Below are 14,926 nucleotides of genomic sequence, written 5' to 3' on the forward strand. Positions count from 1 at the left end.
CTGGATTACTTTGTTGTAAGTTTACCTGCCTGCCTACCTCTAGACACTTTTTGTTGTAGTTTTGGTTAATAAATCCTGAACTCTGAACTTAACTGCATTTGGGTCCAAGCCTCGCTACTTTCCGCATAACACATGTTACCACTATCATTGTGTTGCTAAAAATTTCAATTTAGTTTGGAGTGAGATTCAGTATCAAAGTAGCCAAAAAACAAACGTTTAACATTCACTAGCCATTTGGCTGGTGGACAAAAAAGTAATTTTGAGCCCTGCATACCAGCCCCTAATACTCTCACTTAGCTGAGTGGTAAGTAAGACAGTATGATATTGTACTCTCTGAGTCAAAAAGGCTGTCTGGCTCTTGATGGCAAGATTGAGGGTGGAGCATGGCTGTCATCAAGATGTCTTGTATAGTTAACAAGTGATAAGTCTGTAAGTTAAGCTAAAGCGGCATGTTGTACACAGTATGCAGCTTGTGTTATAGTGGAATGTGGATACATCAGAAAGTTATGGTACTATTTTTGCAAGTGCCTTAGCTTGCAAAAATAGTACAACTATTATATGTAACACATACATAGCTTACTAACAGCTAACTTGTTCTCTCTGGTAGACAAAGGGTACTAAAATAATCATTTGACATGCTTAAATCTCGTGTTTTTTGCTAGCTACCGGCACTTTGAGTAGTTATTTTCACCGTATTTTTGTGCTCCCTCTCTAGGGTAGGACGGAAGTTATAGGATATGATTGGCCAGTGTTCAGATGAGAGACAAACCAATGGGCCAATCATGTGATCTCTCTCCTCTCTGTGGGCCGGTCAGTCAAAGACCAAGGATGTGAATGGCCAGTGTTCATATGAAAGAGTGGGCCAATGATGTGATCTCACTTCTCATTTGGGCTGATAAAAAAAAAAAAAAAACGTTTTCGACCGGAGTGCCTAACCCTAAGACCCCAGGAAGAGCGCCATGTCTTAAAGCCACCATGGGCTTAGCAGATAAGGGTGGAACTGCACCCCATGGCCCAGAAAGACTTTTCACATAGACTTTGCATGGCGAAAGGAACTTCTATATTTCAGCGGATCATTTTTTTTGGGGTACATCAACTTACCAGCCCGAACACTTAAAGGGTCCTTGTTTAAAACGTCATGTTTTTAACATTTTTAACATTCACTAGTAGCCGAATCCAGAGTTATTAAACTAGGCATGATGAACGTGCATAATGGACGCGAGCAGACTAAGAGTAAGATCCTTTTTTGAAACAAAAAAAAGTCTGTGAAATTGCGTTCGCTAAACCCACCAGACTCCATGTAAATAAACAGTAATTTTAGCATCGTAAAATGGGCATTCTAGAACATATCTGAGCTCTGAGGCTTGCTCTGGCTGTCTTGAGCCTGTGCATGTAGGGTGCACTACTATTTCATTCCAATTTTGGGTCTGTCACAGAGAAAACCGGGGACATTTCTGGGGACAGCTCCAGCCGGGGACAGGTCACCGAAACCGGGGACGTCTGGTCACCCTATAGTACAGTATATAGAGTGAGTGATTTGTCAAAAGCTAGTTAGCTAGTAGTGTCAAACATCTAGATTTCTTTCACCTGAATGCACAATATTTCCCATTTGCAGATTTGGTTCTGATCTTATTGGGTTTGCTGTGGAGGAAAGGTTAGCGAGAAGAGAAGGCTGCAGAGGATTGGAAAGGACAGTAAAGAGGAGTGGAGAGGAGAGTGGAGGATAGAAGAGAAGAGTGGAATGAGGAGAGAAGAGTGAAGAGGACAGAGGTAGACTGAACAAAAGAGAAGAATAGTGGAGGAAAAAAGAGGAGTGAATTGACCAGGAAAGGAGTGGGGTGGAGAGGTATGGAAAGGAGTTGATTGAATCGGAGAGAAGAAGAGGGAAGAGGAGAATAGTGGAGTGGAGTAGATGAGGAGAAGAGTGGAGAGGAGAGGAGAGAATCGTGGAGAGAAGCGGAGTGGATTGGAGAGGGAAGAAGAGTGAAGAGGAGAGGATTAAACAAGAGAGGAGAAGCGTGGAGGAGAAAGGAGAGGGGAGAGGAGTGAACTGAACAGGAGAGGATAAGAGTGACGAGGAGAGGAGAGGAGTGATGTGAATTGGAGAAGAATGAAGGATGAAGCCTGAGTTCTCAACTAAGCAGCTGGAGAGAAAGCTGCTCAGTACCAACTATACTGCTTGCATAATATGTCAGAAAATAGACAGTGACGCTGGTCCTCTTCAGAAACTGACAAATCAAGGCTACCCTTCCCTCCTTTATGCTGTAACCAACAGAAAGGATGATGTCTCATACAGATTTGACAATGAGCTGCAACCTCAATGTGACTTTCTGGGGAGGAATCCTTTGTGGCACACACAATGTTGTACACAAATCGTAAAAAAACTGTTGACCAGAAGAGGAAAAAAGTTGAAAAGCCAGAAGCCACTTCATTTGAAGCAGAACTTAATCCTGAGCCAGACAGCAGCAGGCCACTAAAAGAACACAGATGTCAATGCCACAGCCCATCAAACACAAGGAAGAGTGCTTCATTTGTGGAAGAGCACGCACGACCAGGGGGAATAGATCCCTCATTTTGATCCGTCACTTATGACTGACAGAATGTATGGAGGAAATATTTATTCATAATTCAAATTGAAAGTCCAAAGAGAAATTGAAAGTCCAAAGAGAAAACGAAGCAAGATCAAATTAAAAATATTATTTTTTTAAATTTTCCATTGATCAAATTAAAAATATTATTATTATTTTTTTTAATTTTCCATTTGGCTTTTCCATTTGGATTTAATATTTGGCTTTTGAATTTAAATTTAACATTGGCTTTTCCATTTGGATTTAATATTTGGCTTTTGAATTTCAATTTAACATTGGCTTTTAATTTGGATTTAATATTTGGCTTTTCGATTTCAATTTAACATTGGATTTTCATTTGGATTTAATATTTGGCTTTTGAATTTACATTTAACATTGGCTTTTCATTTGGACTTGACACATATCAATGTAAATGAGGAGGCGTGGCCCAAAGGCTGGTGGGAGTGTCTGAAACGAAAGGAGTGCAGAGGCACCTTATGACCAGCAGGGGGAGCTGACTGCTGGGGAGTACACTGTTGAGGAGCATCTGTCTACAGCTTGGCCACCAGGCTGGCTTATCCTCTTATTTCACATGATAGAAACTAATGATGTAGGCTAAACACAAACGACATTTCATGCAACAACAGTGAAGTTTTCATGTAGTTACTATAATTGGGCCCGTGTTAGTGAGGACTAGATTAGGACTGTATTTAAAGCTGATTCTGGTTTCCAACTTCGCCCCAGGTGCGTCTGTTAAAACACGGACGGAGACAACTTCTCTCTTTTGATGTTTTATTTAATTAAGCAACAGTACAAACATGGGTGTGGGTAGCTCTGCTACATGTGTTTGTGTGTTGTCAGATCTCGAGGACACACACACACACACACAATCTCAACCGGGTAGTCATCGTCCGAACTGCGACTCCTTTTTCTTTCTCTCACTTTTTTCTCCGGGTGGTGCGCGCAGTGTGAGGTGCGTGTCCGCGCTATTCTCCGACACATACTCACAACAATCACTCCTGATTGACGGCCTTTTGTACAGCCTGTGTACTTTTTCGTTTTGAAACGATATCCAAATTTGAAAAATGGGTCATTTTAAACCTTGTTAATATTGATGACAATGTGTTCAAACGGAAAACGTGTGTGAAATAGCAGATGGAAATTATAAAAAAGCAATCGATTCTATAATCTAGATCGGGAGTTTGCCGTAGCAGCAGCAGCAAACAACTGGAAACTTCTTACAATTTTTGCCTGCTATTTCACCACTAAATTCACTATTGAGACTTTTTTATGCGAGCAATTAACTGTGTAGAGTTTGAATATGGGCAGTTTTACAAACATTGATGGCCAACTGCACATTTTCTCCGATGTTGTCAGAAGCTTCAGTCTGACGGGACAGCCAGCTGGTGGCGGCCGGGATCGCCTCCCTGCTGGCCGGCCAGTGATGCTCACAGACACCGCTGTCAGCTGGAAGTCTCTCAATAGAATCATGGACAAGTTTATTTCCTGAAATATGGCTCGTTTTCCGTTTGAACACATTGTCATCAATATTAACAAGGTTTAAAATGACCCATTTTTCAAATTTGGATATTGTTTCAAAATCGGAAATCAAATGAACGAAAAAGTACACAGGCTGTACAAAAGGCCGTCAATCAGGAGTGATTGTTGTGAGTACGTGTCGGAGAATAGCGCGGACACGCACCTCACACTGCACGCACCACCCGGAGAAAAAAGTGAGAGAAAGAAAAAGGAGAGGTCGCAGTTCGGACGATGACTACCCGGTTGAGATTGTGTGTGTGTGTGTGTGTGTGTGTGTGTGTGTGTGTGTGTCCTCGAGATCTGACAACACACAAACACATGTAGCAGAGCTACCCACACCCATGTTTGTACTGTTGCTTAATTAAATAAAACATCAAAAGAGAGAAGTTGTCTCCGTCCGTGTTTTAAACAGACACACCTGGGGCGAAGTTGGAAACCAGAATCAGCTTTAAATACAGTCCTAATCTAGTCCTCACTAACATGGGCCCAATTATAGCATCTACATGAAAACTTCACTGTTGTTGCATGAAATGTCGTTTGTGTTTAGCCTACATCATCAGTTTCTATCATGTGAAATAAGAGGCTAAGCCAGCCTGGTGGCCAAGCTGCAGACAGATGCTCCTCAACAGTGTGCTCCCCAGCAGTCAGCTCCCCCTGCTGTTCATAAGGTGCCTCTGCACCCCTTTCGTTTCAGAACCTCCCACCAGCCTTTGGGCCACGCCTCCTCATTTACATTGACATGTGTCAAGTCCAAATGAAAAGCCAATGTTAAATGTAAATTCAAAAGCCAAATATTAAATCCAAATGAAAATCCAATGCTAAATTGAAATCGAAAAGCCAAATATTAAATCCAAATTAAAAGCCAATGTTAAATTGAAATTCAAAAGTCAAATATTAAATCCAAATTAAAAGCCAATGTTAAATTTAAATTCAAAAGCCAAATATTAAATCCAAATGGAAAAGCCAAATGGAAAATTAAAAAAATAATAATAATATTTTTAATTTGATCAATGGAAAATTAAAAAAATAAATAATATTTTTAATTTGATCTCGCTTCGTTTTCTCTTTGGACTTTCAATTTCTCTTTGGACTTTCAATTTGAATTATGAATAAATATTTCCTCCATAAGAATGCAGTATGGGAAAAAGCAAACAAACTTGAAGATGAAGACATGCTATACAAGATTCGTGGTCCTGATGGAAACAAGTGTACTGATATGATTGCTGAGGACAGTACCACAAGGAATGCATGACCAACTACCTGACAAAGCGTCTATTTTCACAGGAAAAGACTAATACTGCCACCACTCCATATAATGCTGCACTGAACCAACTCATATCTCGGATAGATGAGCCCCTTTTCAAAGAGAATTTGTTACAGCTTTGAGGGATGAATTCCGTTAGTACTTGGAAAGCCATGGAGTTACAATGTTACCTCATACAGATCTCAGTCATGATTGCCCACCTTAGAAGGCACTATGAAGTAGGTGTCAATTGTAAAATAATGGTTGTGCCACAGAAAGGATGTTCTAGCCTGATTTGCTCAGAATAAATTAATGTTGGCTGCATGCTCTCAAAGTTGAAGGAACTTAACCCCTTCAGACCCACATTTTTTTGACTGGGTAAAAAATTTTTTTTTTTAACTGATTTTTAACTGATTTTTTTTAACTGATTCTGAAGTGGAAAAAACACATTTTTGGTAACTCATATTTTTAATAGTATTTTTTCATGTCCATTCCAATGGACGCCACGACAAGATGGGCGTAAAATGTCATAAACACTTAAGAAAAATAAGGCTGAATTTTTCCACATAGTAATCAATCAGGTATGACCTAAACATCTGGAACTGGATGTTTGCATGGTTTTGAGTCTGTGTACAGTTCTGAACATGCACATGAACTTGATAGGGGTATTTCAGCGTGGGTAGGGTACAGCAGTGAGGTCATCACCAGGAAAACCCAGAGCCTCCAAGAAGATAGAGAAATGAATCAATCTGAACATGCACATGAACACAATAGATGTATGATTGTAGATAGATTACCTGAAAAGAAATCAGTTTTTCCTTCAGTAAACTATCGTGGAACTTCCAACACATAACCATACTTTTTATAGTAGGCTAATGAACTGATAGCACGTTTACTTGGAATGGAACTGGAACGTGAACTTGAGAAGACATCAGCTTGTGGATGTTTTCATGTATACTCATTTTCGATGAGCAGCCTTGAAGCAGTTTCGGTGTGGCACAAAGCACAAGTGGATGTTGAACTTGTCACAGAAGACGTGTGTCTTTCCTGTACAGTATGGCATCTTGCATCTGGTAGCCTCTTTCTTTTCATCATAATTTGGCATGTGGTCAACCATGTCATACTGAACTTCACGTAGAGACCTTACATCCTGGACTGGTCTGTGAGCTGGTCTGTGGGGGACACGCTGTGGTTCTGGAGACATACTGGGTCTTCCATGTTTTGCTGCCACTGTTTTGTGGAGTCGTGGACACTGGGCCACATTCATCTTGAAATGGAGGAGATCCTGGATGTCTTTGGTCTGGATATTGGCCCTCTTGGCATCCAGCCTGTACTCCAACCAACTGTTGACCACAGCCATGTCAAAAGCATGTGTTATCATTCTCAGGGTCCACTTTTTTGACCGAATTTCTGTACGGTACAGACTGACGAGTTGATTAAGCAGGTCAACGCCGCCCATTGCTTCATTGTACAGCTTAACCACCTCTGGACGGGACACCATCAAAAATTGGGCCTTCTTTTTGTCCCACCGCTGCACTTCATTCATTCTGCCAACACCGACAAAGTTGGAGGCCATGACAACTGGTCTGTTGTCATACCATTTGACCAGTGCCACCTTACCATCACGGCTTACAACTTCATCACAGCTTCCTCGAGGCTTTTTAACCATCTCTTTGTCAGACTGTAGAGGAGGCCTGGCAAAGCGAGAGACCCTTGCTGTCCCAGCGGCATGAATCTTCCTCTCAGCCAGCAGCTCCAGAAGATTGTACGTTGTGAAATAATTGTCAAAATACAACTTGTGGTTGGCCTCGGTGATCCGCTGGCTAAGATGGTATACCACTCCAGCTCCAAGTCCTAGCTGCTTCCTGTGCTCTTGTGATAGCTCCATTTTAGTGCCTTGGTGCAGCAGGAAGTCGTAGGCCATGCCACTTTTCCCACACAGGAAGTATATTTTCACCCCCCATGGGTGTGGTTTGCCTTTGATGAACTGTTTGACAGACAGAGTTCCGCGAAATGGCACCATTTGTTCATCAACGCAAAGGTTCTCCTCTAGTGGAAGCTCCAAGCATCTACTGCGTATGGCACCATAGAGAGGACGTACCTTGAAAAACACATCATTGTTGTCAGCTGGCTTCTCCAAATTGTTGACCAAATGCAAATGTGACCGGAGCTGGAAGAATCTGTCACGGGGCATTGTGTTTTGAAAAAATACCAATGTCCATCCCAGCTTCCCAGTACATGGAGACTCTTGGCATTTTCATCACTCCCATAGCAAGGTGGAGACCGATTACAGTTCTGATCTCTCCTGGACTTGTTGGTTTGAAACTTAGTGTACCACTTTGCATGGCATAAACATTTGTGTTGTCGGCCATCAAATCAAAGATCTCATCTGGTATATACTGTTTGAAGTATTCATAGGGTCTCATAGGAGGATCCTCATGAATTGGAGGATTCTCAAATGAAGTGTCCATGATTGTAGTGAACGGCCTGTGACGCCACTTGATTTCTTCCTTCCTGGTTACTGTCATCTCCTCCTGTCCTCCTCTGTCCTCCTCTGTCACTACACTGTCTTTCTCCTCTATCTCAATCTCATTTGCCACATCAAGTTCTTCTGGCATGCATGTAACCTCTCCACTGTCCCTCTCTGAATCTAATAACAAAACAATCACATTTTAACTCATTTTATGTATTCTTACTCTTGAATGCATTCTATTTAGATCTTACATATAAGACATTAAATTGATAAAAACCACATACTGAGAATTAAAAACACTCTTCATTTCTAAACTAACCACCTATCTCACTGCTGGTTTCATCCTCCTCATTTCCCGAGTTCAAGGAGTCAAGGTCAGATAACTCTCCATTTACGAGACGTTCAAGGAAGTCTTCGACTTTATACTCTACAAGAACATTATGTACAAAAAATATATTTAAAATTTTGTAATCATGAATAAATAAACTGTGACACCATACTTTACCTATGAAAAGCTTACAGGTATTTTGTTTCTTTATATACTGTCACTAAACATGTGAGCGTTAGCTAAACCTTCCCACCTCCTGATGTCCATTGCAATGGACATAGGACTTTGAAAAAATCCTATAAATTAATGATATGATATATGTTCAAAATAACTTCAAATATTATCACTTGTAACAGTTAAAATTATACTGACAGCAAATTTGTTTGGCCAGCATGAACATAAATTTGTATTTTTGATTGAAAATGGGCACTTACTCTTCCCTCTTTGCAGTCGCTCCGCCATGCTTGCCTTGTCCGATGTCTGTCACTCTCTCAGAACGTGCTCAAAGTCATAACATGATTTTGATTGGATAATCAGGATCCAATCAGTAACCAGCATTGCTGACATCATTCAATTACAGAGTATTTATTGGTTTAGAGACAAAAATATGTCATGACCATTCCAATGGACACCGGGTCTGAAGGGGTTAAGGAGAAAACTGAAGAGGCAGAGTATGAAGAAGAAAGTGATGATGAGTTGACACCAGATGACACCATAGTCTCTTCCTACAACACTGCAAAGAGAATACGGAAGGAGCTCCAGGACCAACGTAAGCAGGCCCTGAAGGAAGCAAGAGAAGCCAGAACGGCTCAAGCCAGTGGAAGTCACCAGATGCCTGGAAGTATGACTGAAGACCCGTCACTGCAGCTAGAGATATCATACCTGGAGGCATCCCGAAGAGTGAACTCTAACCTGTATAACCACCTGGCATGGATGATAACAGATGCATCTCCAGAGTTAGGTGAGGACGGCCGGGTGAAAGTCAGTCCTAAGCAGCAAGAACAAGTTCTCAACCTTGCCCAGGATGTCTGCCAAGCAGTTGCCAAGATCCCAACACCGAAACACGTTGGGACAGCTTTGCACATCCTTAAGGAAACCAGAAGCAAGTCGACTGTGTCACTCCTAAATAGATTTGGGAACAGCATCAGCTACAAAGAAGCACAGAGATTTATTACAACAATGGCAATGGCAGTTGAAGAGCAGACAACTAGGGATGGTGCCTTTATACCAACAAACCTGAAGGTTGGACGATTCACACAGTTTGCATTTGATAACCTTGACTTCCAAGAGTACACAAAGGATGGATGAACACTGCATGGCACAACACACGTCATATTCCAGTACAAGAATCCAGATGAAGGCCCCACACCAACGGTTAGTTTACCTCTACTGAAAACCCGCCAACCAGCCCTGGAATCTTCTCAGCCTTTTCAAACCAAGGAAAGCCACCTCAGTCTAAAAGAACGTCAAAAGAGTCGCTCCCTGGTTGGAGTTGAAACAGCCTAAGCTTCCTGTGTCTCTAGCTCTTGACCACCTGAGCATCCTCTGCAGCCATGTTTGCCCTACACTGGGAAGCATTTGCCAGATGGTTGGTCGATGAAGAGAAGGACCTGGAGTACATGTGTGTGCTTAGCAACAATGTCCAGCTACTCCTAGATGCCCTGTCAGAAGAGGATGTAGAGAAGGTAACTTCTGCGTGTGCTGATGTAGGGCCCTATGATTTCCACGATGCAGAAAACACGGACGGAATCGCAGAATCTACACATGAAAATGGAATTCTGTTATACACGTGGAATTGCACGGAATTTGCATATGTTTTGTTGACATATTAAATAAATGATTTTTTTTTTTACTTCCTTCTCATTTTTCAGTTTAAAACAACGAGCGGAGAAAAGTCTCAACAACAAGCAGAGACAGGTCTCTACCTAAACCGTGGCCAAATGGCACAGCCTGTTGCCTAGTAATCATACGTCATCACGTTCACGTTGAGTTTGTTGCGAGGGAAAAATGTCAAAGCGAGTGGCACCTCCCGATAAGACAACGGTTAAGAAACTGAATTAACTGCAAACAATACCCCAAACGACTACTATGAATCTGGACGATTGTTTTGTAAGTTTTGTCAACATACTGTTGACTGGACCCGCAAAGACACATGTAACGACCATTTGAAATAAAAAGCTCATCTCAAAAACAAAGCTAAATCTACAGCGGGAAAATCCCTCCAGGTAACAACAAAATCAATAGATGCAAGGCGTGAGTTTGTGGAAGATTTTGTTGCAATGTGTGCTGAAGCTGACATACCGCTAGAGAAAATGAAGAGGATACGTCAGTTTCTTGTTAAACATTGCAAGCAGGGAGGCGCGCTTCCAGAAAACGCCAGCAGCCTCAGGCAGTCCCACCTGCTGCGGGTGTTTGACCAGCACATGCAAAAAGTGCTGCAAGAGATCCATGGAAAGACAATCTTCGTTGTTGACGACTAAACCTCTGACAACCAAGATCGCAGTGTCCTCAACATTGTTATAGGTGAGCATCCAATTCACTTTTATTTAGGCAGGCTAATACAGCATATTAAATAAAGGTGGTTGGTTAATAAAGGTTAAATAAAACAAAATATTAGCCTATTTTTAACTAGGCCTACACTTTCTACCTACAAATATTCTACTAGCCTAGCCACTACATTCATCATTTTGGGACCAAAGTTAGGCATAAATAAATAATTGCATAAATAAATAAATTAATATATGTGAATATACAAAGAATATACAAAGAATATATGTGTAGATAAGTGTTAATATTAAGCTTTTGTTTTTGTTTTTTTTAGAGTTTCACAACACATGGCACACATGGTTCAGCCAACCTACCCAGCTGCCACTGATTTTGGGAGACAACTTGTCAATGGCAAATTGGCGGCAACCGTGATGCTGAAAGAGGCAAAACCTTCTGAACTCAAACACAGCAAATACTGCTGCTGCAAGAAAAGCATGTGTGCCCGAGGATGCTCCTGTGCAAAAGCCCAAGAGCCAATGTGAAGTGTGGCATTGCATGTCTCTGCACCGGGGGCCCCAACAGATTTTCAAGGATTGAACTTGCGCTTGAAGACAGGGACACATAAGTAGGCCGTGTGTGTGTGTGTGTGTGTGTGTGCGCGCGTGCGTGCGTGTGTGTGTGTTAGAGAGAGAGAGGGGGGGTGCATCTTTTATCACGCTGCTGTATAACCCACCTTGCCGGTCTTGTTTGCGGTCTCCTCAGGTGGTGATGGTGAAGGTCTGTCCCCAGAGCAGTATCTGCACCCTCCTGATTATCCCACCTCACAGGGACCTGCACCTAGTTAATTAAGTTATGTTAAATTATTTTGATCTGTTAAAGTTGTAATAGTTGTCATCTGAGGCAATAAAATAATTAAAGTAATTTTGCTGTATTATATTTCTTGTGTGACACATTTCCATTGGGAGAACAGGGTTATGTTGAAATTAAAAAGATGCTTAGGCCATGATGTTTAATAATGTGGACATTAACAACCATATTAAACATCCAGTATGTCTTTCGGAATTTTGAGAGTAGCCTAAAATTCTATTGAGGTTCTTAGCCTGTTGATCGCCGACTAGTAGTGAAATCATCACAGATCCATTGATTTTGGTTGGATTTTATCATTGGGGGGAACTTGGGTGAATAGTTGATTGCCATTGAAGTAAAGATGAAAATAATTGAAAAAAGTGAGAAAACGCCTAATTTCTTTGCAATAAATTGATGCAAAATCATGTAAAATGTGTTTTAAGAGTTATTTTTTCAGTGGATGTTGTCAGCACATGTGTTTTGTGTATCTGGAATGCATTTATTGACAGCTTACCCAACCCACTGAGGATATGAGGGAAAAAAATAATTTTTCACATTTTTCTTCATCATTTACTTTTATACACTAAAATGGCCACAATTTTTTTTTTTTTACAATTATTGTTTCTTAGGGTCAAAGTTAACAGAAAACACACAAATAAAAAGTATGGCAGACCATGTCCGGTTAAATTTTTTAGACTTTGGCTCCCCGACTAATAATGCTAATGCTAATGGTTTTAATTCACCATGTGTTCTATTAATACATCCATGGTATGTATGCTGTAAAGCCTGTAACGTGGATGGGAGATGAAGCCATGGATGTTATTAAGAGAAGCTCTTTTCACAAAACTGCAGGCTAACCTTAGTAGCTAGCACTAGCTAGTAGCACGACATAATAATAAAATCTCCTTGATTGTCTAAATACATCCATTGTTTATTTAGATAAGCATATAAACGATCAGAACAACGAAAACACAATGTTTAACGTTAGTGAATATTTTATACAATGAAACGGCGAGTTCATGAATTCACCACTCAAGACACAAGAGTGACGCTCATGAACGAGCACGTTGCTACCAGTTGATACGACAACACACAAACTGTTGCTAGTGCGCATGTCCATCGTGACGTCATGGGCCAGTCAACGCGGAAGATCTGAGCTCCATGATTGCTTTATGCGCTTTTGAGCACTCTCATTGGAATGAACGGGGCTTCCCGCCGAACGCTGTATCCAGTTCATCCATGAGTGCAGCCCATTCATCCATCCATCCATCCATCCATCCATCTTCTTCCGCTTATCCGGTAACGGGTCGCGGGGGTAGCAGCTCCAGCAGGGGACCCCAAACTTCCCTTTCCCGAGCCACATTAACCAGCTCCGACTGGGGGATCCCGAGGCGTTCCCAGGCCAGGTTGGAGATATAATCCCTCCACCTAGTCCTGGGTCTTCCCCGAGGCCTCCTCCCAGCTGGACGTGCCTGGAAAACCTCCCTAGGGAGGCGCCCAGGGGGCATCCTTACCAGATGCCCGAACCACCTCAATTGGCTCCTTTCGACGCGAAGGAGCAGCGGCTCTACTCCGAGCTCCTCACGGATGACTGAGCTTCTCACCCTATCTCTAAGGGAGACGCCAGCCACCCTCCTGAGGAAACCCATTTCGGCCGCTTGTACCCTGGATCTCGTTCTTTCGGTCATGACCCAGCCTTCATGACCATAGGTGAGGGTAGGAACGAAAACTGACCGGTAGATTGAGAGCTTTGCCTTCTGGCTCAGCTCTCTTTTCGTCACAACGGTGCGATAAATTGAGTGTAATACCGCACCCGCTGCGCTGATTCTCCGACCAATCTCCCGCTCCATTGTTCCCTCACTCGCGAACAAGACTCCAAGGTACTTGAACTCCTTCACTTGGGGTAAAGACTCATTCCCTACCTGGAGAAGGCACTCCATCGGTTTCCTGCTGAGAACCATGGCCTCAGATTTAGAGGTGCTGATCCTCATCCCAGCCGCTTCACACTCGGCTGCGAACCGATCCAGTGAGTGCTGAAGGTCACAGGCCGACGATGCCATCAGGACCACATCATCTGCAAAAAGCAGCGATGAGATCCCCAGCTCACCAAACTGCAACCCCTCTCCACCCCAACTACGCCTCGATATCCTGTCCATAAATACTACAAACAGGATTGGTGACAAAGCGCAGCCCTGGCGGAGGCCAACTCTCACCTGAAACGAGTCCGACTTACTGCCGAGAACCCGGACACAGCTCTCGCTTTGGTCGTACAGAGATTGGATGGCCCTGAGAAGGGACCCCCTCACCCCATACTCCCGCAGCACCTCCCACAGTGTCTCCCGGGGGACCCGGTCATACGCCTTCTCCAGATCCACAAAGCACATGTAGACCGGTTGGGCATACTCCCAGGCTCCCTCCAGGATCCTTGCGAGAGTAAAGATCTGGTCCGTTGTTCCACGACCAGGACGGAATCCGCATTGTTCCTCTTCAACCTGAGATTCGACTATCGACCGAACCCTCCTTTCCAGCACCTTGGAGTAGACTTTCCAGCACCTTGGAGTAGACTTTACCGGGGAGGCTGAGAAGTGTGATACCCCTGTAATTAAACATGTGATACCCCTGTAATGTGATACCCCTGTAATTAAACACCCTCTGGTCCCCCTTTTTGAAAAGGGGAACCACCACCCCGGTCTGCCACTCCTTAGGCACCGTCCCCGACTTCCACGCAATGTTGAAGAGGCGTGTCAACCAAGACAACCCCTCCACACCCAGAGCTTTAAGCATTTCTGGACGGATCTCATCAATCCCTGGGGCTTTGCCACTGTGGAGTTGTTTAACTACCTCAGCAACTTCCACCAGGGAAATTGACGACAATCCCCCATCATCCTCCAGCTCTGCCTCTACCATAGAGGGCGTATTAGTCGGATTTAGGAGTTCCTCAAAGTGCTCCTTCCACCGCCCTATTACCTCCTCAGTTGAGGTCAGCAGCGTCCCATCCTTACTGTACACAGCTTGGATGGTTCCCCGCTTCCCCCTCCTGAGGTGGCGAACGGTTTTCCAGAAGCACCTTGGTGCCAACCGAAAGTCCTTCTCCATGTCTTCTCCGAACTTCTCCCACACCCGCTGCTTTGCCTCTTTCACGGCAGAGGCTGCAGCCCTTCGGGCCCTTCGGTACCTTGCAACTGCCTCCGGAGTCCCCTGGGATAACATATCCCAGAAAGACTCCTTCTTCAGTCGGACGGCTTCCCTGACCACCGGTGTCCACCACGGTGTTCGTGGGTTGCCGCCCCTTGAGGCACCTAAGACCCTAAGACCACAGCTCCCCGCCGCAGCTTCAGCAATGGAAACTTTGAACATTGTCCACTCGGGTTCAATGCCCCCAGCCTCCACAGGGATGCACGAAAAGCTCCGCCGGAGGTGTGAGTTGAAAGTCTGTCGGACAG

This window comes from Sander lucioperca, chromosome 19, assembly GCF_008315115.2.
Source record: "Sander lucioperca isolate FBNREF2018 chromosome 19, SLUC_FBN_1.2, whole genome shotgun sequence".
In the NCBI taxonomy this organism is placed as follows: domain Eukaryota; kingdom Metazoa; phylum Chordata; class Actinopteri; order Perciformes; family Percidae; genus Sander; species Sander lucioperca.